The sequence below is a fragment of the Alosa sapidissima genome, chromosome 11 (assembly GCF_018492685.1).
Source record: "Alosa sapidissima isolate fAloSap1 chromosome 11, fAloSap1.pri, whole genome shotgun sequence".
Lineage (NCBI taxonomy): Eukaryota > Metazoa > Chordata > Actinopteri > Clupeiformes > Clupeidae > Alosa > Alosa sapidissima.
In genome coordinates, this window is record NC_055967.1 from 25,864,703 (window position 1) to 25,885,920 (window position 21,218).

General features: G+C 40.4%; 1 long non-coding RNA gene across 2 annotated transcripts; it reads left to right on the top strand.

The window, feature by feature from the left end:
- Positions 1 to 11,038: 11,038 nt before the first annotated feature.
- On the top strand, positions 11,039 to 20,489 carry LOC121724526. 2 transcript variants are annotated; one of them, XR_006035225.1, is made up of 4 exons: positions 11,039 to 11,168; positions 11,244 to 11,354; positions 11,439 to 11,539; positions 19,927 to 20,489. It is a non-coding gene; the product is annotated as an uncharacterized LOC121724526 (long non-coding RNA). The 2 variants fall into 2 exon arrangements; XR_006035224.1 differs by having other exon boundaries at positions 11,044 to 11,168; positions 11,439 to 11,523.
- The last annotated feature ends 729 nt before the right edge of the window (positions 20,490 to 21,218 follow it).

The window sequence follows — 21,218 nt, forward strand, 5'->3', positions numbered from 1 at the left end:
ATTATTATTATTATTATTATTACTAAGGCACCCAGGTGGCATGTACTTTATTGAGTGTGTGCAGCTAAAATTAAAGGAAAATTCCGGTATTTAGCACTTTGAGTCCCTTTTCTGGTTTATTTTGGATGAACTAGAGAAATTTTGACGATTGGTCCTACAATTGGTCCTATTGGTTATACAACCGCGTATAAACTTCCGCTCAATATTTGAACCTGAAGCATAGACGGTGGCGCAGTAATATCAACGTGCAATGAGTCTTCTAACAGAAATCAATGGGATTTTACAGAATGCCAAATAAAACACGACAGAAACTGTATTTCGCTACGCTACTTGTTTTGGAACATCAACAAACACCACTAACCACTCGGTGAGTTGCACAGTTTTGAACGTTAAGGGTTGTTTTAGGACATGCCTATTGGCAGACACCCTGAGTAGTCAAAGGGATCAGGGACTTATTGTATATTTTCATATGAAAGTGGCACTTTTTGAGAAACTAGGCTGCGGGTTCAGTTCTTGCAAAAATAGTGCAATATTTTCTTCAGATCAATAATGCCAGTAGCTTCGTTTCATATCCCAAACTGTATAAACCCATTTGTTAAGTTAACTTCAGACTTTTTACAGTCTGTGCAGACTGATAAACAATTAAAGGAGCAAATGTGAAAAAATTGTGTTGACGGTTCCATCCACATGTCTAGTTCACCTACACACACACACACACACACACACACACACACACACACACACACACACACACACACACACACACACACACACACACACACACACACACACACACCTATGTACAATTCCTGTACAGCACACGCATACATAGCACATACCACATGAGGGGGCAGCCGTGGCCTACTGGTTAGCACTTTGGACTTGTAACCGGAGGGTTGTCGGTTCGAACCCCGGCCAGTAGGCACGGCTGAAGTGCCCTTGAGCAAGGCACCTAACCCCTCACAACCCCGAGCGCCGCTGTTGTTGCAGGTCACTGCGCCGGTATTAGTGTGTGTGCTTCACCTCACTGTGTGTTCGCTGTGTGCTGAGTGTGTTTCACTAATTCAAAAGAGTATACTTATACTTACTTACTTACCCCATGGAGTCAATTAACAACACGTGCATACAACATACAACATATAACATGGAGCCAATTAGCATTGGTAAAACAACTTGCAAAGGATGCTGCAGAGCTTGGAGGTAAAAGACCCTACCTCTGTATGCCCTGGTCTCACAGGTCCCTGAATAACAAAAGGGCATTATAATTAGAAGAGAGGTAATATCCTTCCATCGCTGACTGGTTACTTATGCAGTTGTAATTCACCCTGGCAGGCTGCTGCCCGTGGTAGCCATGGCTTTGGGAAGAGCTGCAAAGGGGATGATGTATGGTCGAGTCCACCAGCTTCATTTTAACTTTACTAACACTCCCCCCCCCCCCTTCGCCATGGTTACGGCTCGGTAATTCACATCATCTGTGATTCACGAGTGTGTGCTGGAGCCTGTCTCTTCAGTGTTATTTCACTGCCTACATGCCTTAACTGGACAGCAGGTCACAGACCCGCAATGGCTAGGCTGCAATATTCAATATCAGGTACATAAATAAATGGGCAGATCCTCATGGGGCGGGAAGTGTAACAGATGTTATTTCGTACACAGATTGCATTCTGTGCTACCAAATGCATTTATTTATTACAAAATCATATAACATCGTAATGTCTTTTGTCCCATGGAAAACACTAATGTGTAATCGTTGTGAAATACTGACAAGAGCACATTCTGTTTCTCACTACGTTTCTCACTTTGTTGATGAAATTTGGTCTAAGGCACATAATGGACATCCTAAGCATAAGCCAGTGGTCATTAGCCTGGGTGTTCCCATGCTGCCTTGCGCGCGATTTTATTCACGCTGCTAAGGCAGCCTGGAGACCATGGAGCAAATTTTTGCCTGAGATAGGGAACCAATCACAGAACAGGGGGGAAAGCAAGACGATGATGAGCTATGCACAGACGCATTTGATAGACATCCGTGGCACCCAATAAACGGATCTGGGCATTTTTTTCAAATACGAGAAAATGAACGTTTGGTTCCCAGACCACGTCTCATTGAGAAGTGGTGGCGCTAGCCAGGCTAAAGGCCCATTCACACCAAAAACGATAACGATAACGATAACTATAAATAAATATCGTTCTCGTTAATATGAATGACGACGTTCACACATAAACTATAACGATAACGACATGAAGAACGATATCGTTGGGGATCACTTTCAGAGCGATTTTCACAACGATAAAATGCTAATAGCCAATCAGAACCCATCGAATTTTAGCCCTCACATTTATTAACACAATGAGAGACTTTGTTTATCGTTGTTCAGTGTGAACGCTTTTATCGTTATGGTTATAGTTATAGTTATCGTTATCGTTCTTGGTGTGAATGGGCCTTAAGTGGTCATACTTTTGTAGTAGGGAATGCACAATGAGCCACCCTATGGGCATTCCTAAATTTCGTCATGGAATGTTCATTGTGTGCATGTAACAGTGTTGGTGTATTGCAGAAAGTATGACGTACATGAAAGGTCTTTGGTCTGTGAGTCAGCAAGTCACAGAAATGATTTGGTTCATGAAAGCAAAGGCTGCTGAAACTTTTACATGAGTGTTTTTTGTTTAACTGCAAAACAAATATTCATAGGTCATATTAATTAAAGAATGATGTGAGCGAAAGGTCTTTTGGCATAATGTCAGATTATGGAATGTGTTCTGTTTTTTTTTGTAGGTTCCAAATGGCTTCAAAAATACTATCAGTAGTTTATAGTGAATGGCAGAATCACTTCCTAATGTTTTGACAACTCTCTCTGTGTTATAATCTTTCAAAAGTCATGGCCTTTTTCAGCAACAGAGAAAAAGATAATGCGATTCACAATTGTTTTTCTTCTGTGCCCTATTCAAACCATGTGTAACATTTCAGATCTCAAATGAGTAAGTACATAAGGACCATGTGGCAAGGCACCCTCAGGGTAATGAAAACAAGAGACCACCAACAGCTTCACCGGCATGAGCCACTAACAACTGCATTTTTTTTGTCCCAGTGTCAGAAGAATTTAAAGCGCATTTATTATTTTGTGTTGGAATGTCTAATATGTAGAATGCCAGTGAAATATCAGAAATTCTTGGTCTGTATGGTGCAATACTATTCCAGATTATTCCAAAGCCCTCCAGGTATGTTCTGATGCAATTGAAGTTCAGTGTTTAATATGATCAAACAGTAGTGGGATGAACTCTTTGCAACAATATCATTTTTCAGGTCTAAACATCAAAGCAGGCCCAACCTGTCAATGAACTTCATGTAAGACAACCTATTATTCTCCCAGACGTTGGAGTGAAATAGTAACATAGATTGCTTTTTTGATGGAGTTACATATTAAAGGAACACACTACCTTTTGGGAAAATGTGTTTATTTGCCATCTACCCCTGAGTCAGATAAGAGGATACATAACCTTCTTGTCAATATGCATGCAATAACAGTCTGACATCATTACACTAACTTAGCACAATTCACTGGAATTGGGTCACACCAGTTATGGGTTATGGTATTTTGCAGATGTGTTTGTCCAAAAGTTAGCATATTGCTCCCTTTTACAGTACCTACAGTATAGCTGCCTGCCTCTCTTACTGTATGCCTATACGCCTATAAACATTTTACACAATGCACTGACAATGTTAAAATTGCAACAGTATTCATTATTATACAACAGCATGTTTGACACATTGCTCCAGAAAATAATCAGTACCATGAGTATAAGTATGTAAATATGTCAAAAATGTAAATACCGGTATATGCAAATGAGCATGTTAGCTAGATGAGCAAGATAGCAGCCTTCAGGGAGATTTGCATGGTGTGGTCTTTGCGTCAACCCTTATTATTTTTACACATCTTGACCTCTTCTTGTGTATCCTTTACATAAGACGTTTTTATTCATCTCTATGCAATGCAACTATGTTGAATTGTTGGGTACTGCATGCCGTTATTTAAAACAGTCCCACTTTTATAGGCTACACGTGAGGCATTTCACTGGTAAAATGGAATCCTTTTTCTTCACCAGATAAGATGAAGACTGGACGTAGGCAAAAATGCCAAAGATGCTGCAGTATTTTAAGAGAGGGACTGAGTGTCTCCTATCCTCTCCAGCTGATAGACGGCTTGTGTGAGCCTTCTGCTCCTTGACCAGTAGCCGCCCCGTCTGCCAAACCTGCTTCTAATTCTGTTCAGGCTGCAGTGTAAATCCTACATTCACACTCTTCACACACTCTTCGTGTAACATGTCAGCCTCTCACACTGAAATTCCCTGAGGTGTCATTCAAAATCACACCCCTTAAATGTGGTGTTTCTCCCTCCCTCACCCTCCATCTCTCTCTCTCTCTCACTCTCTTTCTCTCTCTTTTTCTCTCTGACCCCTCTCTCCACATTCCTTCTACAACCAATACAATACCAACACTGCACTGAAGCCTTTCCCTCCATGCCTGGGGGGAGAAGGTGCCTTTTGGTGGGAGCTGTGGTGCTGTGGGCCTCTCTAGTTCCCAGGCCCGGGCTTATAGCTCCAGGCTGTTGTGTGCCCAGCGCGGGTTGGAGGGTCCAGGTGCTCCCTGCAGGTCAGGCTACATCCATCCTTCTCTCTGACAGCAGCACATAGCCTTTTCCGAAAGTACCCCGGTGGCACAAAGCCAAATATGTCAGCCCTATACCCTGATTCTTTGTGCCATTCTTTCTAAACAGGGGTCAATCTGTTATATGTCGGAGACAACAACACCCTAAAAAAGGAATATCACCCATTGTAAACATGTCAGGGAACGCGTTAATGGGAAACTATATAGACACAAAATAGATCTATTTGAAGGATTTAAACATGTCTGCCTATAATTAAGCACTACAGTACGAGTCCTATCCAAGTCAGTTGGATATTCATTTTAGATTAGAAACATATTAGTAAAAAGGTCATCTTCGCACTGTGAGAAGACTTTCACAGTAATAAAAAATAGACAATTATAATATCTGCAGCTAATTGTAGTCCCAGTATAGTCCTCTAGAGTTGGCAAGCATGATTGATGCAATAGTTGTTTCGATTTTCCCTGAGGAGACAGCCACATCAACTGACCAGCAAATTGACCCAAGGGCCCTGTTCTCTAGAACATTGAGAGTTTGATTGAGAGAGATTGATGTTGCAATTCATAAGGGTATTGGTATGATTAAAGATGGCTGAACTTTGTGAACTTTATGTGTGTGTGTGTGTGTGTGTGTGTGTGTGTGTGTGTGTGTGTGTGTGTGTGTGTGTGTAAGTGGGTAACAATTACTGATAAATACTTTGGTATTAATGTAACTTCTTTTTTAAGTAAATTAAAAGTAGTTTTTTCTCAGATCTTTCAAAATAACTTGTTCAGTTGAAGGACAGGCTCATGATTGGCATGTTATGAAAGAAACACAATAACTGTGAAAATGTGGGAATGATCAGACAACAAAGTAAGAGAGGCTGTCAGTCACACCAATAATACAAAAACTAGCCGATGAGAGTGCATCTGCTGAGAGTCAGCAGTAAGGGTGAACGTAGCATTTCATTACTGTCACCCAATTTCTGATTGAATTCTGAGGCTTTATTAAGTTATTGCATGGATGGGACCATGGTGGATATGTGGAAGGTGGCAGAAGAAAATGAGGATGAAATCATCTGACAAGCTGTTTAAAAGTTGTCAGCCTGTGTTAAGATCAAGGGCTGGAAGAGTCATGGGAGGGAGGTGGTCTAACTATCTGCAGTCGCCTTGGCAGCCTACTCCTCCTCCTCCTCCTCACCCTCATGGTTCACCACTACTGTATGCACTGTTTGACAGAAGGCCTCAGGATCGCTGCTAATGTCAATTCAATACCAATGTGCTACCTCCCGGAATGTTGTTCTTATTTCATTATGTTACCTTTTTAGCATTTTCTTTAGCAGCAGCAGAATGCAGATATCCTGTTTTTGTTCATTATGGTAACGCTGATGGAAATGATGCAGAAAAGTTAATTGGTCTACTGTGGAAATAATGAATCATTTGAAATATGCTCAAAAATGCCATCTGTTGGGTTAGGCTTAATGGCCTGACAAAGCAAGCATAAGCCAAAGTATTTTTATATTATTATTATTATTATTATTAGTAGTAGTAGTAGTATTGTTATGTGCATTTGTGTCTAGCTTTTCAATTAGAGCTTTTTTTACAAAATGAAGTCCTCAAATATAATTGTGTATTAATTTGAACACATAAGAGGTAAACTCTTGCATTACGGTGCATTGTGCTTAGACATCACCACGGGACGAGTCCTGGTAGAGCATGGGGTCCTGAGTGCTGAGGTCTTGGCCCTGTTATCACCCTGCTAGGGTGGATTAGTATAAAAGAAGTTTATTTTGCCTCAAGGAGAAGGGGGGTGGGGGAAAGTAGCCCACTGCCCATATCTCTCACTTACACAGACAGGGATATTTATTTGGCTTAGGGAAAGGTCCTAATGTAAAGTCACGACTCTTGTTTCTTCTGCCGCTTCTCCCTTCTCCTCCCTCCCTCCCTTCCTCCACGCTAGTCCACCGCCTGCCCCGAAGCAATTGCTCTCTGTCTGAGCAGTTTTAGTTTTGTGTATGAAAGAGGAATGGCTATGGCTCCGATAGTGGGCTTTCTAAACGCAAAGTCAGCTGGATTATTTGTGCTCATTTAAAATGAAGGGCCGGTTCATTCCTCCTGACACGCCATTCGTTTTGTTCCTGTGCTCCTGAACAAATGCTGATGCTCCATATCTGCTGCCGCTAGTAGCGCATTGTTATGTCTAACAAGCTGGGCCTTGGTGACATGGCAACTTCATTAAAAGACCAATTAGCTTTTCTTTGGGTCAAATACCAATTAGAAGAAATACCATGCAGTCCCCACAGATTGGCATCTTTAGATGGAAAGAAAGTCATTTACAGTCTTGGCCGTTCTACTTATGAAGCCAGCAAACAGCAGACAACAATATTAATGTTCACTTCATAATATGTTAAGGCCAATTTATAGTTCAGGCGACAAGTGTTGCTCGACAAAATATGATGTACAGTAAAAGAGACAAAATTTATGTCTGCGAGGGTGTCACAGAGCTTGTCGCGCACATCAGAAAATTTGAAATGCCACAGACACTGATATACATACATAAAGCCACATATTATACTGTTGCTTTACGGTTACTGAGTTAAACAGACTATAATGGTATCTCCTACGGCTCTCATCCATGTTGTACAGCAGAATGGCTGGCAGACTATAGGGTTGTTTACATAATGAGCTGACCACCATTAGCAATGCCACAAAGGCAGCAGCCAACCATGATGTTTTTGTTTACCCATTTGGTCTGACCCCATGTGAGAGAACGATAGTCTGTGAAGATAAGGATGCGGTGCTGTCGATAGGCGCCAGCCTTCACCTTTCTTTTCATCTCAATGCAGTTCTGGTCCATTTAATGCCAGTGGTCAATGCACTTATCATCATCTGCAGACAATTTGCCTGTTTCCAAGGGCATCACCATGCATGAGTCAGGGCTGGGTGAGATGTGAGATATAGCTATTGGCATCCGCCACAAATCTTCCCCCTCTTGCTTCTCTTATGCTCCTGCTGCAGTGTTGTCTGCATAGACCAAATGATGGTTGACAATTTAATTGAAGAATGGCTGAGGGAAGAGAATAGGAATTAGATCTGTCAGCCTGGGTGTCTTGTTTTTACGGCCTGTGTCATGTAGACTCCCTGACTACCTGCACACCGTCGTGGCCCTGATTGTGTGTCTATCAGATTGTCCTTAAGAGACCTTACATTTACCAAGGGAATTGCTTCTGACAAGTTATCAGCCCACAAATGACGCTTATAATGGTGGATTATCCATTGACACAGCTACTGATGAATAAAGGGGGGAAGAATGACATTCTATTTATTGAAAGATGATATCTTCCCCCCAAAACAGAGCCTGCTGTGTTCCCTCTTTGACTTTTAAGAGGAAGGCAAGAAATAAAAACGACTTTGGTACAATGCACATTTTTCACGTTTACATATTATGTTATATAGGTATTATATATATTATAAGATGCATTGTACTGTGGATTAAAAAAGAAAACATCACACTAGTTTTGGCCTTCAAGACAACAACATTTTGGTTTGGCCTTCAAGACAACAACATTTTGGTAGAACTTTCCTGACAGGCTGTTTGTGTTCAGTGTTTAGTGTCTTAGTAATAGTGGGTGATGGGGCAAGTCCCATCTTTCATCAACTGCTATAAATACAGTGAATTTATTGACTTGTGGACTGAGTTGAATGGAACTTTAGGAGACCTACTGTATGGTAGTGAGACGACTTGCCAATGATGGAGGGGTGAGGGTCCAGGCAGGGCTGTGGTCCGTCACTCCATAAAACTGAAGCACAGTTAGGGGTGTCACTTCCTTGGGGCTTAAGAGCCACTGTTGATCTGGTAAGTGTGCATCTTGAGATGTCAAATTATGGCGTACTGCTGGCAGCTTAACATCCATCATTTTCATTTGAAATGTGAAGGCCAATTATAAAACTTCGGCTTAGATATTAAAGAATTGACCCCGTGTTAACCCCGTTATCATACATCCTTCACTGATGATGATTTAATGAACAAACAGATCATTTAAATTTCTAATCCTTTAAGAACACAATGTGATGCTACATATATACTGTCCTGTGTGCAATATAAACCCAACAGCAAATGTAACCACAAGGAGCTATTCCTTTTAGACACTTACTTGGATCCTCTAGGACAGAGTTTGACATTTTACTCGCACTTTCCCTGTCTAAGGAAATACCTCCTGCCAGCAGATTCCTCAACTGGAAACAAACGATCCCGCAAGCACTGACTTCCTTTGAGATTATCTTTCTTTTGTTCCAGTATGACTATGCCCGCACTGTTTTCACACCAGGAGATGGGAGACATTCTGAGGTTAGAGTAGGGGTTCCTAGATTAGTTTTCGGAATATAGAGTGTGAAACAAGGCAAACAATATATAGAGAGCATATGCCAATATTGATTTAATCATTAAAGCTTTTTGCATTACTTGAGGAAGTAATAATCTACTAATACATTTTCACCAAACTTTAAACAACTTCAATTAAAGTTCATTTTGGTAACATTCACTAACTTTGTACATTAATTTGAGCACCTGTGTCATAAGACTATCATGTCATCACATCATGTCATCAGAGTCATAAGGATATTGTGACCATCTGTGTCCAGTGAAAGCACTACCATAAACAGGAGACTAACAGTCAGTATGATGTCATGCCAGGTTAGTTGCCTCTGACATAAGCTGTTATGTCATCAAAAAATTGTGACACTTGTTATGACATACAGTAACATGATAATGTGACATCATTGCTCAAGCATGATGACAGAACAGGATATATGTCATAGCATATGATGCAGGGGTCAAGGGTGGTACCAATTTATTATAGCCTACTTCAAAACGCTCAAATATCAATCAATTAATACTGGACTGTATTTTACAAAATGGTACAGTATGATGGGTGAACACACATAGAGGTGCCGGCTAGGATGATATCAAAGTGTTGTTAGTCTCTTTTTTATTAGGATGGGAAAACTTTGCAGACAGTTTACTTTTAATCATATGGAAATGGTCTTGTTTAAATCCATGAATGTCCACGTGCCACTACACATGACATAGCGTTAAAGAAACCAGCTTGGAGGATATTTATCCACATCAGTAGCCAAGCAGAAGCCATAGATGAACTGATTGTAATTTGATGGTCTACGCTGTGACCATATTTATCTCCTGCTCTATCATTCAAAACATATTGTGGTTATCAGGGACAACCACCTTGTCGAAATGGTAGGGTATGGAAGCATGAAAAATGTGAATTAAAAATCACGGGGAGATTATGATGGTTGTTACTGATACACAAGCCAAACATTACCTCCATGTTTCAGAACACCTAGACTTTTCTCTGTTTACTTTCTTTGTGAGTCACTAGTCTGCTGTTCATAAAATTACTGTCCACTGTGTCATGCATTTCTTTCCTCAATCTTTTTTGAAAACAAAAACAAAATATTGAGTCCTTTACTCAATATTTGTGTCTCACATTATGTATCCTATACTTATCTTTTTATCTGTCTGACTTAGATGACTGAAATGAATATTCATTGTTTTTTTATGTGTGGTGGCTTAGTGTCACTTTGTCTGCCAGTTGATGACCATCACAGTTGATGCTTGATCCCAGGCTTGATATCTCAGTAATGTCAGTGGACCATGGCAATTTCTGTATTGAGCTTCACATACTAGATTGGATCTTGAGCTGTTTGGTAACTGCCCACTGCTGCCTAGTGAGACGTTATTATTGAAGATGGAAGATACGGAAATTAAAGCTGACAGACCAACCACTAAACTATAATCTGATAGACCAGCAACCATAGTTTGACCCTCTGCTTCTTTGAGAGAAGTCACTCTCATAACGGTCAGTTATTAAATCATCCCTCTGCCGTTTCATTTTGGTGTGTGACAGCATTATTAGAGTATGCCAATAACTATGGCTTGGAGTTTCAGATGTTCACAGAAGTTATTACAGTATATTCCTAGTGCTGTAGGTAGGGGATTTCCCACAGTGGCCAAACAACAACCAAGCCCATTTACCATTAAAAACAAAACCACCAACAAACCAATCAACAACCAAGCCTATTTACCATTAAAAACAAAACCACCAACAAACCAATCAACAACCAAGCCCATTTACCATCAAAAACAAAACCACCAACAACCAAGCCCATTTACCATCAAAAACAAAACCACCAACAAACCAATCAACAAACAAAACCACCAACAAACCAATCAACAACCAAGCCCATGTACCATTAAAAACAAAACCACCAACAAAGCAATCAACAACCAAGCCCATTTACCATTGTAGCCTGTGGAACTCGTTCAGGGGAGTTAGTCCGTTTTCTTATTGTTTTGTTTCCCCCTTTTAACACTCGTACGCTCCGGTTACGTGACTGATTGGGGCTGACATGGGCGTCAATTAGGAACGGGCATATGTATAGTCACCTGGGGTCCTTAGCCAGGTAGCTTATTCCCTGCTGCTGGCTCAGTGTTGTGGTGACCAGTTTAAAGGTACGTTTGAAACAAAAGTAGGCTCTTATATGTGCTGTATGTGTGACTTTACTAAATGGGCCTCTGTTTGGTTAGTGTTGGAGGGAGCTGACACTGAGGAAGTTATCGTGAGCCGTTTTCCTAGCGGTGTTCTGGTCTGCCCAAGCGAGTTATGGTGGATGATTTAGGACTCATTCTGTGTATAAGGTATGCCGATATGCATGTAACTCGTGGTAAAATGTTTCTCTGCTGTTCAGTTTGTAATGCACTGCTTCCTTGTTCTCAACTCAGCGCTCAGCTGACGGTGTGGCTGTGGACAGGGGGTAAAACTGCGAGGATTAGGACTCACAGACAAGGTCGACTTAATACAACGCAGGTATGTTATAGACTAGGTAAATGGCTTTTCATGTTGCACGTGTGACATAGCGTCTTCTGCTTTCTATTTTTGCATACGGGATCTTTGGGGAAAACATATCATGTGTATTTAAGTGTGGGCCTGTTGGCAAACGACCTGGCCATGTAAAGCCTGTGCCAGCATATACTGGGAAATGTATGGGCAGTCGTGGCCTACTGGTTAGGGCTTCGGACTTGTAACCGGAGGGTTGCTGGTTCGAACCCCGACCAGTAGGAACGGCTGAAGTGCCCTTGAGCAAGGCACCTAACCCCTCACTGCTCCCCAAGCACCGCTGTGGTTGCAGGCAGCTCACTGTGCTGGGATTAGTGTGTGCTTCACCTCACTGTGTGTTCACTGTGTACTGAGTGTGTTTCACTAATTCCCGTATTGGGATAAATGCAGAGACCAAATTTCCCTCATGGGATCAAAAGAGTATACTTATTGTGGGGCGGTGGTAGTGTAGTGGTTAAGGAGCTGGGCTAGCGTGCAAAGCCTAAAAGTTGTCGGTTCAATTCCCGGCTTCCACCGTTGTGCCCTTGAGCAAGGCACTTAACCCCAAGTTGCTCGAGGGACAATGTGATCCCTTGTAATATAGCTGACATATGTAAGTCACTTTGGTCAAGAAGTGTCTGCTAAATGTAATGTAATGCATATGCTCAGCATTTATTGGCACCCCTAATAAAGATGAGTAAAATGAGGTATAACAAATCACATTAAATCCCATTTTGGGGCAGCTGTGGCCTACTGGTTAGCGCTTCGGACTTGTAACCAGACCAGTAGAAGTGCCCTTGAGCAAGGCACCTAACCCCTCACTGCTCCCCGAGCGCCGCATTCTTTTTTTTTTAAGTATATTTTTTTGGGCTTTTTTGCCTTTATTTGGACAGGACAGTGGAGAGTGACAGGGAGCAAGTGGGAGAGAGGTGGGGTGGGATCGGGAAATGACCACAGGTCAGATTCGAACATGGGGCCCCGTGAGCACTCGGACCCGTACTTGGTATGGGCGCTGCAGTCTGCTGTGCCATAGCACCCCGAGTATCAACATGCTTTAATTGGTAACGGACAATAAATGCCAGTGTATATATCGATTACATTTTCAAAAACATAATCTACTGGTAATATACAAGGAGAGACACCCTGATAATTTCACCGAAAATATCTTAAGAAATTTTGAGTGAAACACTCAGCAGCAAATTTGGATACACAGACCTTGTTAACATGCAAGCGGTCAGCACCAACCAAAGCACATAATTACTAGACATGAATCAGTTCACATCAAGGGAGAGCTGCATCAGACGGAGCTTGATCTTTTACACAGCACATCACACTTAATGTAATGTAGGGACAGGGACATAAAATTGGCTTAAGCGTCCCACCACAATTGATCGGGCCCACTAATACATTTCTGCATTTCCAGAAAGTGCACTGATGTCTGGAAACGAATGTGGGGTCTCTCAAGCAATTGACTATCATGTGTGTTATTTTTCTAATTTCCCAAAACCCCATTCTTTCTCTCATAGGGATTTTTTTCTTACGAACCGAAACATGAAAAAATGCTAATTGGCCATACAAAATGACAGTGGTCACCTGCACACTCTATGTCAGAATAGAAATGAATGAAATAATTGTTTGCTTTGGGCCGATCTTTGGCCATTGTAAACAAATTGTGGCCAAGTAATCATAATCATAATAATAATAATAATAATAATAATAATTATAATTAGAAGAAGATAAACACAAAGATGAAGAAGACGAAAGAAATAAAATGTGACCCTGCAAGGCGAAACCAGTCGTCTTGCGCACAGTGCTATTTTGAAAAAATCCACGATAAACAAACGTACGGGTTAAAATGTCGAATTTCACGTTTTTGCATAATTCGACAGTATACAGTCTACACTTTCATATTGTGAACAAATTTCACGGATAAACATACTAGTTAGACTGTTAAACCCTGACTTTACTTAGGTGAAGATTAAACACATTAGCAGTCATTCCATTTGTCCACGCCGCTATAAGGTTTTACGGTAGAGCTAAAATGTAGCCTACTCATAGAGTGTCCCAGTGACTTCCGTTTTACTTAAAAAATATGAACTGGAGTTAATGGAGAGATAACAATTATTTTTTTGGTCCAGTTTGAATTGTGCCACGAATTTCACATATGATGTGTGTGAATTTAAAAGATAATTTTTCACGTCAAGAAAGTACTGTTGTTCGATAGACTTCAAAAGTTATGTTGGTTTTGTGCAAATCCGCTCAGTGGACTAAATCTCTCGTCTCGAACGATGTACGTCACCAACGTAATGAAACGATAAGATTAGCATGCTAGCTTTTATGCTAGTTAACGGTTGCATCTTGCTGCCTGCTATGTCACTTAACAGTATCTAATGTACAGTCTATGGACGAATACAACTTATGGCGGCCTTACATTGTACGATTTTGGTCTGTTTTCACAGTCGGCGACTAAATTTTCAAAGTCAGACAGAAATCATAGGAGTTGTACTGGAATCGCGGCGCGCTCCCGTCAACTAGATCATTAAGTGTAAGGTGCCAACCTTAGTGGTTTTAAGTCAGTCGGAGTCAGTCCTTTTCTAGTTTTGCCGTTACGACAATATTAAACATGTTTGATATTATCGCAAGTCTTTCTAGTCGTGGCTCATGCAAATACTGACGTGAACTATAAAAACCAATAGTGACCTCTCTTCAACACCAAACAGGAAGGGGCAAAGTAGGCGACAGCTGTAGCCTATATGATTATTTGTTATTCTTATAATATTTGTCATTTCTTATACATATTTAGTCGGCTCTTCCACGTGACGGAACAACTTTATATCGGTTAGGGATGTCACGCATGAAACAATGCTGCAGAAACACGAAAATATGGCTTTGAATTTAGTAGGCTATCATTTCAGTTCCTGTTGATATCTATTCACCTTATTAAGCCCCACCCATTTTTTTAAATTCCACGTTGTCTTTAAACTTCCGGTCAGCTAGCTACGTCTAGTTAGCTTCATTGGGATAACACGGCAGAAGAGGATAGCGAGGCTAACTTACAGAACAGCCGCTCCAAAGTCAGTTTTTTCCTAACTTCAGATAGGAAAGCTGTATAACAGAAGTCACCAAAATCCTAAATAAACGTTCCTAACTTTAGGATGACCCATAATATATGATGCCAGTCATCTCGATGGAGCTCTGCTATCTCAATGTATCGCAATGGATGTACTGCTCAATCGGAAGTTCGGAGACAATGTGGGCAAAGCTAGCGCCCCCATGTTTGCGCACGGAATAAGGTGAATTGCACGATGGGTAATAATTTAAAGGAATCTAGTTGCAGTCTTGTAAATAGTGACCCTGCAAGATCCCCAGTCATTGCAAAATCATAGTCTGTGACTTAAAACTCTTTTACTTGTCTTCAGTGGTGGACATTACTTGAGTACATTTACTCAATTACTGTACTTAAGTTGCTTTTTCATGTATCTGTACTCTACTTGAGTATTTCAATTTTGTTAAACTTTTTACTTTTACTCCAGTACATTTCCAGGCCAAATATCTTACTTTTTACTCCACTACATTTTGTGACAGCTGAAGTACAGCTGAAGTTCCTTTTGGAAAAAAGACTGTACAAAAACATGTGTAAATGTATATTTTCTATTAAGCGAGCTAGGCGTCAAATAATGGTGTTGCCTAACCTATGTTATTGTCATATGCACTATTTACTGTACCTTGTTGACCCCTTTTCACAATATTGATGTTACCATAACTAGCCTCTTGACGCCATCAAGCAAATGATAGACAATCTGACACTATCAAACACAAAAGGGAACATCTTGATTTGGTCCGAAAGTGTAAAGCATTTAACAAAGAAAAATGTGGTTACTTTGAAGTATCTAAGATAAGATATCACATTAGTTTGTTTTTAGTTATTTCTACATACAACAAGTATTAGCTGATTTTGTCCTTGAATGGAGGAGAAAGGCTCAATGAATGCCTATGTCTGTGCCGAATCATTTCAACAATGCAACTGTATTAGGCATAATACATTTCAGGACTTTTACTTTTGATACTTAAGTACATTTGAAGGCAAGTACTTTTGTACTTCCACTCAAGTGGAAATGTAAAAGGAGGACTTCTACTTTTACTGGAGTAACATTTGACCATGTGTATCTCTACTTTCACTCAAGTACAGGATTTGTGTACTTCGTCCACCACTGCTTGTCTTTAGATGTGAGAGGGTCTGAGACTGTAGTCTTTCAAAAATCTTTTCCAAATCTTTGCAAATCTTTCCAAAGTCTGTCAGTGTAAGGAGGGCTTTACCTGATGTGTTTAATCCTCTGACTCATGGTATTTTCATCGGCAAGGAAAGCCCAATTAAGATCTGTTGCTGGTATGCTTGTACAATCTAGTGTGGCTGTGAATGAGCTAACGTCACTAGCGCGACTGATGGGTTTGTAGTCGTTGGAATTACGATCTTTCACAATGTTGTAATTCAATAGTTACGAAACAAACTGCAAATGTCTTTACATGAGAAATTGTCTTTAAAATTGACAAACATCATATGGGTAATTCAAAGCACAAGTCAACCGGGACCAGAAGATCATTTCTTTTTCGCCATAGACTGGCGTTCAACATTTTTTGAAAGATAGGTCCCATGGAGGCAAATGGAAGTGGCGTCACTGGGACACTCTATTAGGCTACTCGTTACTCAATGTGTAAGCTCTATGGTTCTTGGCAGATGTAACCGAATATGAATGTGAAAGACTTTCCTTTCAGGGCACGAACGGTCAAAAGCACAAACTTTTAGAAATATCCTGGCGTCATTTTACGGACCAGGAGAAGTTTTCCATTGACGTAGAAGTAGCACATTTTAAAAGTGGGCCTATAGCCGAAACAATCTGTGTACATAGAACTTCTTCTCCCCTTACTTCCCCCGAAATACATTAATTATATTCTATAGTGACACCTTATGACCGTCCCAGGTATTAACTAGGGGGCAGAAAAAGACACTCACTCGGTTGATAAAACTGGACATAGTCAGTCATCCGCTTCAAACTCACGCTACCGTAAGGCTAGTAATAGCTGTGTCCTCACACTACTGCACGTGACAATTTACTTAAAAAGGTGATTTTCTCTTCTGGCGTATCGTGACAGGAGAACCATGGCAACTTTGGATGTGGTTATCTTAGCGATACTTTTTGCAATACCCTCGATATACATATCGTTGGAAAGCTTAGTCAATGGCCGTTCATGTGAGCACATTAACTTAAATTTGTAAATTTAACCAAAACGACTGGTTTCGCCTTGCAGGGTCACAAATGGCCTCAAGGTCCATCGGTCCACTGGGAAAATGCCCTGTCTGACAGATGGCAGGTCAAGCCTCCATTAGGTACTGCTCATAAAATTCTATATGGATGGTGATTATTTCCTGTACAGACAGTGCCTACTATGCCATATGCCATTTTATCTTTCTTTATGAAAAACAGAAAACATCAAATGAGCCATATGTGTATATGTTGGCATATTCATACTGTAGGGTTTTTTGTTTGTTTGAATCTCTTGCCACTTGGAGATAAAGTTGTAGTTTGAAGTTTTTATTACTGAAAAATTACTTGCCTAGCCAAAGAGACACATTTAATGAGCATTTTCTTGGCATCTGGCTTTGCATGTTTTTTGAAAGAATATAGACAAATTGCTTTAAATATATGGGATTAGTTTATGTGAAAATTAGCTTGAACAGCTTTTATATCAAACAACTTTCTTCAGTGCAACAATCACCATGGAAACACTAAAGAGATTGCAGGGCTTAAAATTCATTTTTCAAAATGGGGGGGAATTCCCCCCTTAGGTTATTCATGTAGGGGGGATTTACACAATTTGGGGGGGAGGGGGGGTCGATTCTGATACCAAGTCAAGAATTGCGATTTCAATACTTCGATACTTTTTTTTAAAAAGTGTTTGATTTTGGGGCCCCCACCACCCTGACGTCATCAGTAATATATACTGTAGTGGGATCATTCACAACAGTGGACATCCTAGATTCTGCTTGACTCTCTCCACACACACAAACACACACTGAAAATGATAGCTTATGTGATATGTTTCTATCATATATTTTTGAATTCATATAGAGTGTATTTATTTAATAATGCATTTTTTTTTAAAGTATAGCATTTTACTAGTAATTACTAGTAGCTAAACATATTTAGTAATTTGAATGCCTCATATTGACGTTTAACCTATAACACTTAGGCATATCTTTAATGTGGTGTGTAGGTCCAATTGAGTGCACATTGCTGATGAGTAGGTGTAATTGAGTGCCTGTCACTTTAAGAAAATAGGTGAGAGTAATTTTATGGAGTAATTAGCCCCCCTTCAACCTGACGGTTTTAGGCTATAGTCGCTAGTGAATAAAAGTTGTGCATAGTGCGGTATGTGTATGCAAATCATTATGTTTTCTATGTCATTAGATACAATAAATGTTCAAAAAACTAACATGTCGAAGACAATCTTTCTGGGATCAAGTGTTGACGTGACCTGAGCTAGCAGGATAGTTACCAAGGAGCTCTTTCCAGATGTAAAAGTTTGCCATGGTAGCGTAGCCTATTTGCGTAAGCGCAAAGTGTCTCTCTCTCTCTCTCTCTCTCTCTCTCTCTCTCTCTCTCTCTCTCTCTCTCTCTCTCTCTCTCCGTGTGTGTGTGTGCGTCTGCATGAGGCTATGTTCAATTAAACTCGGTAGTTGATCAGTCCAGTCAATAGCACCGCATTCACGCCACTTAATGATTGGCTATATTAACGTCATCAGACAGGCTGTATGCGGGAATTTCTCGCATTATGATGGCTAGAGTTGCGGGACTTGAACAAATTATGCGCAATACCCGCAATCCCGCAGTGAAATTTAAGCCCTGGATTGTACCCTATACACATTGGCAGCATGGCAATACTGAGACGTCACTTAATTTTCTTAAATGGAAATCTTACAGTAACAACTGTGAAGAATTGCACAATATAAGTCAATATGCTGAATATCTGCAAATTGGTAGATTTGACAAAACATTATGGGTCATAAATGCACTTTGGGTCATAATTATCTAGATTACAACTACCTACATTACCTGTTTTCCATTCTATCACCAACAAAGACTTAGAAACTAAAACAAAGATCATTTACACTTTACTTGACCGTATGTACATAAGACATGACACTATCATGAACGTGTCATACACGTTTATGACATAATGGGCCCTATCATGACAGTCTAAAGCGTATCGTCACTCGTCAAAAGCTTATTCAAATTTAGTAGGATGTCCAGTCCACATCGGGAGTGTTTTCGTTATCAAACCTTGAGCGCATGGCGCAACAAGGTGTTCTTATGGTTTCTTAACTTTTTTTTTAATTCTTAAAAGTCATTGGTGTGTTTGGGACGTAACATCATTTAAACCAATGAGAATGACCTCTGTCATTCCCTTTAACGACGCAAAGCGCGATGTCAAAGAATACATCGGTATTTTGACAGTCAACGGCGCATTTGAAGGAGGCTGCTTGCTAGACCTGTGGAATAGTCATTCCACTAAACCATGCTTTACTAAAACCTAGCATAGCCTTCACACATTTGCACTAGTCTATTATTTGAACTCATTGGCAAAGTGAAACTAACTTCACCATGGTGTGTCAGTCAACGACAAGACAGTTATATACAGTAAGTTACTTTTACTATTGACTGACAATTGGTTACCATCGAAAACGGCTGGAAAAAGCAACACACCCTAATATCGCTTTTGTCAAGTGTCATTCATTTTTTGTCATGACAAGTTATGACGGTGTCATGTCACTCTTATGTAGATACCGTCAAGTAAAGTGTTACCCAAAGATCAAAGAGCCTCATTGTAAAGAACATGTTTTCAGTCTAAGCCCAGCACTTTCAGGAAGAACAGTACATGTACAGACACAGAGAAGAAATATACACACTTAAACAAAACAAATCAGGGATTCCTTCAATAGTCCAGAGTTATGTGAGGCTTTCCCCCAACTTGGCATACATGCCTTGTCTATAACAAATACTTGCACTTCTCTTGCAGCCCACTCTACAGTTATTTTAGATATCTGGATCACAGGCATTTGGGGATGTTTGCAGAAAACATACTTTAAATGCTTTATCATGCAATATAAAGGCATATTTGCACTAGCCACTAGCACTTTCCTGTGTGTGTGTGTGTGTGTGTGTGTGTGTGTGTGTCAATTCAAAGTGCAACTCAACTAGAACTGGACTGAATGTTCCTTCACGGCCACAGACTCTGCAGACAAGAACAGTGTGTTCGTCTATAGTGAATGCTGACTACAGCTGCCCAGAACCCTTAATCACCATAACATTTTTCTTTTTTTCTTTTTTTTTGCAGATGGATTCTGGAAGGATTGGAGGCTAACGGCGGTCAACACGCTAACTGGTTATTGTCCACACAGCTTTACTTGTTGTCAAGTCTCGATTTAGCCACGTAACTGCAGGGAACAGGTTTACCAATAAGCTCCATGGCCACAATGGTGTCCTGTTATAGGAATTAATATGAAGAAAAGGTCTCAGACAACACACCTCCTGGGAATAGCATTGTCAATATTTGAGACTTATTATTTTAGTCTTTAGACAGTTTAAAACTATTATATATAACTGAGCTATTCTGTACCTGTGATGTACATTACTTTCTTAGCCATCTCTCTCTTTATCTCTTCATCTTAATTCCGACTGGGTCCTTAATTGCCGTTGAAAGTGACCTCTCTGATTCAAGATTGTGTATTGAGCAAATAATCCATTCCCATCCCCCTTTGATTCAGACAATAAAAGGTTAGAGCTGTTGGTTGATCCCTCTTCAGCTGAACCTTTAGTATGCAAAAAGCCTCACGGAACGATCACACACACACAAGACGTGCATGTGCATAGCAATTAAAGGTTCATCTTTCATTACCAGTAGTAGCCTACTGATGTTGTTTATGTGACCCTTTGTCTTTCATCTCTGTCTCCTCTCTCCACAGTACGGTTCAATCAGCACCACTGTGATTTTTGGTCCTTTTTAACTTGCTGCTGTTAAATCTATGCCTGAACTATGAAATGTGAGCCACTGCTTAAGTGCTTTATGAATTTTGCATGTTGTGGAAAGGAGAGTAATTGGCTGGGCCATCCATCAGGCCTGTCGGCTCGGCAGCTCAGGGACCGGTCTCCTCCATGACTCAGAGAGGACCCTTTTTATTGCAGACACAGTAGCTTTTTATAGTATTCAACATATACTCAATTCAGCCCTAGAACGCTCTAGGGACTGTGCAAATTCTTACTGTGTTGGAATGTATGAAGGTGGTATAAAGGTCGCTAAAAATGGCATGTTAAAGAGTGTGAACCAGAATACAGAACCATCCTGTTTAATCATGTAATGTGTATCAAAGTTTCATTTTCAAATTCCGTCTGGTGGGCAGTGGCATTTGGCTGTATCAGGCATAAAAAGTAAATCTTTATGTATCAAACATGCACAATTACTTAAATTCCAGGTGGATTCATAACAATGACTGAAAGCGTGTGGTATTGCCAAAAAATATTAAGATTAGTTATGCTCAATTGTCAGGTAAGAGACTACATCATCGCCTAGCTATTCAATAAGCTTTAAAACTAGGCAGCATTTTCGAGAAAATGCTAAATGTGTTTTTG